Genomic DNA, 3689 nt, shown 5'->3' with positions numbered 1-3689 from the left:
AAGGAGGAAAGCGTGCCAGCCTCGGAAGCGCTGCGCTTTCCGCAGGCCCTGGCAGGGTTTTTTCGCACTTTACAGTTATTGGGGAGCGGGAGAGTGTGCATCAGGATGAAGCACGGCTGGGCATCTTCTTTGAAAATCTGCCAGCAGGAAGATCCGGGTGTATATGTTAGGACCTCTTCATCGTAACATCCCCAAATAACTAACCTAGAGTCTACCCTAACCTTCCTGGCAAGTGTCCTCCTGCTAAGTTAACTGGCAGAACTAAATCTAGAAAAGTACAGGGTTGTGAATAAAGAAACGAGACCCGCAGCATTCGCACCCCCATCTCTGAGGGGCACCCTCCCCCGCCAGCAAAAGTGAAGATTTATCACCCTAAAGGGAGGTTTCTTTCCTTCTAAAGGACACTGATGACTCAGCTTTTTTTTTTTAAAACCTCTTGGAATATTCCTAGTCTAACTGTTGAAATACGAAACCAGAATAAAAGTTACCATTGGGTTTTCTTGTCAAAAGGAGAGGTTTTGTTCATCTGCGGACACTTACTCTAATGAATCTTCTTGACTCCATAGGGTGTCTCTCTTCTCAGAACTTACTCATTTCAACCTTGATTTTATTTTAACTGTAAATATCTCAGTAATTGTCTTATTTTGTTTGTTTGTTTTTTGGTTTGTTTTGTTTTGCAAATGAATCATCACATCAATGTAATTAAGAGTCCAAACTCTGGAGTTAGGCTTGATTCAAATCCTAGTTCTAGAATTGAAATGTATTTTACAATATATTAAATATGGTGATTACATTAACCAAAAATTGACCTTAGAAGAACTGAACAGGAACCTTCTCAGATGTGAATACGCTCCTGAGAAGGGAACCCAGATCAGTTCCTATACCTTCTCCATGTCTGCAACACTCATGTGTGTGCAGAGTCCCCTGCGTTGCAGAGCCCATAAGTGGCCTGAAGACCAGAGGCAGTCCTTTGGAATCAGACAAATCATTTCACACACCGAGTGTCAGGTAATTATGAAAATCCAGAGGTTATGAATGAACTTGCTCCAGACTGACTGTAAGGATTAAGTAGCATCTGCTGCTACATCTTCATCTCCCTAATGCAACTAATTGCATTCATGTTTTCTGTTTTTCAACCAGTGTAATTGTGTACCTACCATCTACCAGTACTAATCAGTTGCATCATTTAAGCTTCAGAGTCAGAGCTGTAATCTGGCTTTCGAGCCTCCACCAGAATAATCTACTAGAAAACTCTATTTCTGTTCAATTTCGTTGGCATGGCAACCACCACGCAACACCATGCCTTAAATCCCACAGCAGTCTGTTAGCCAGAGTGAGTCTGCAGAGAGCAGGCCGTATACAGAGGCTAAAAATAGACAATTTTACAGCGCGGTTTCCCCTCCCCCACTAGGAGGAGTGTGACTTACTTGCTCCCTTCGGTGGGGTCAAACATGAGCCAGTTGAGAGAATGGGCTAATCTTCCAGTTTACAGATTTCTCCACCCCAGTGCCTGGACTAGGAATGTGGAGACCCAAGGTCTAATACCAACTTCACTCCCTAATTAGCTGTGTGAGATTCAATGCAAGAGGGGCAACATCTCTGGGCTTCAGTGCCATCATTTGTAAAAGGCAGGAGCTGGAATGGACTAAGGATTTTCCAGTGCCACAGTCCTAGCTGCTAGTTCAGTTAATGTGTTTGTCATTTCCCTGCTAGTGTGGATGGGGTGGCTCGCAGAGAGGACATGGCAGGCAGGCGCGGTGCTGGTGAAGTTTGTGGTTTGTCAACAAGTGATTTGGCAAAAATCATTAGGTGTGATCTCTGGTAATTATAGCTGACGTACAGAGTGCTTACTTATCACATGCCAAGGACGGTGCTAAGTGATTTTCACATAATATGCCATTTAACTTTCCTAACAAGGCCAAGAGAGAGAGATTACTAGTATCCCTATTTCATAAATGAGTAAACTGAGTCATAAAAATAGTAGAATTAATAGATCGTTTTTACATAGGTAGTAAATTATATAGCTGAAATTTGAACCCAGGCTACCTAAATTCAGAACCTGCATGCTTGACCATTATTCCATTGTATCTCCAGTGCTCAGATCATTTCCTGCTCCCCTAAGGGCCCTCAAAAACTAATTGTTGAATGAGCAGTGAATGACCACTATGCTAGAAGGTTCTCAGTGCATATTATTCACAAAGCTTCAAAGCCCTTTCCTTTCTTAGTAGTTTATAATGTGAAGAGAAACCTTTGCGACATCCGCCCTAAGCTAAATGGTTGTAGGGGAGGTAGAAAACTCGTTACTCTAGAATAAAATATACAGAAAAAGATACAGTTAAAATATGAGTATTGGTAGGTAATGAGTCTGAATTATTATGTGAAAAATGAATTGTGGAACTGATGCTCTGTCAAAATAGGGCCTGTTTTCTAGGACCTAGAATACATGGGCAATTTTCTCCTACTATTTTAGGCAAAAGTTATATTTGTTTTTAGAAGCAGAGAGGAAAAAGAGGGCACTTAGGACTATGGGCAAGCGAGAACTGAACTTGCGAATAGCATATAGGCTATAGAAATAAATCTGATTGGGAAGAAGGATTCCCACCACCTCCCCTGTCTCAGCCTCCCACAGCAGGTCCTAGGTTCTGCTAAGACCATAAGATGAGTTGAAAAGATAACTTCTTTGGAACAGTAGTATTATAAGGTGAAAACTAGTAGTGTTCTTCAGTCTCTACCTTCTAGTCTAACGTCTCGCTAAAAATGAGTTGTTAGCGTACTTTAAACTTTTTTATTGGAGACGAATATACCTATACTAGTTTTTCATATCGTAAGGGAAAGCCCTAATGAATTTTCACAGCTGGAAGCATTCGTGTGAGCAGCATCCAGATCAAGAGACAGCAGGTCCCTGCCTCAGAATACTCCTTGGTGTTCCTAGCAAGCACCTGTACCCTCCTCCACGAGGGCAACCATCATCCCGACCTCTAACAGCACGGCACATGCCTGCCTCTGTATGCTTCATGTCAATAAAATCCTGTTAGGGCTTCCCTGGTGGCGCAGTCGTTAAGAGTCCGCCTGCCGGTGCAGGGGACACGGGTTTGCGCCCCGGTCTGGGAGGATCCCACATGCCGCGGAGCGGCTGGGCCCGTGAGCCACGGCTGCTGAACCTACGCGTCCGGAGCCTGTGCTCCGCAATGGGAGAGGCTACACCAGTAAGAGGCCCGCGTACCACAAAAACAAAAACAAAAAATAGTGTCTGGGTCCATTTTAGGTCATGGTTTCTTCATATAAAGTTTTAAATGGAGAATATCCTATCAATATCTTTGACATCTCCACATTATTGGATCTTCCAATCTTTTAATATAGTGTAAATCTCTAATTTGTCTTTACACCTTTTATTTAGTTTTAGTTTTTTCTCCTTAAAGGAGTTGCTTTTGGGGGGGTTAGTTTTATGCCTAGGAACCTTATATTTTAGAATAACTTTTTTGGTAAATTTTCATACATGTACAGAAAGGGTATGTCATAAATTTGTGGCTTGATGAATTTACACAAAGTGAATATACTCATGTAAATACTAACCAAATCAAGAATAGAACATTACCAGGCCCATCCCTTAAGAAGTTTCCTTTGTATTCCTTCTAAGTCACTACCTCTACCCTCTTCCCAAAAGAAACTACTCATTTAATTTGTCATTT

Source organism: Phocoena sinus, chromosome 16 (genome assembly GCF_008692025.1).
Source record: "Phocoena sinus isolate mPhoSin1 chromosome 16, mPhoSin1.pri, whole genome shotgun sequence".
Classification (NCBI taxonomy): domain Eukaryota; kingdom Metazoa; phylum Chordata; class Mammalia; order Artiodactyla; family Phocoenidae; genus Phocoena; species Phocoena sinus.
Note: the sequence above shows the minus strand (reverse complement) of the source record.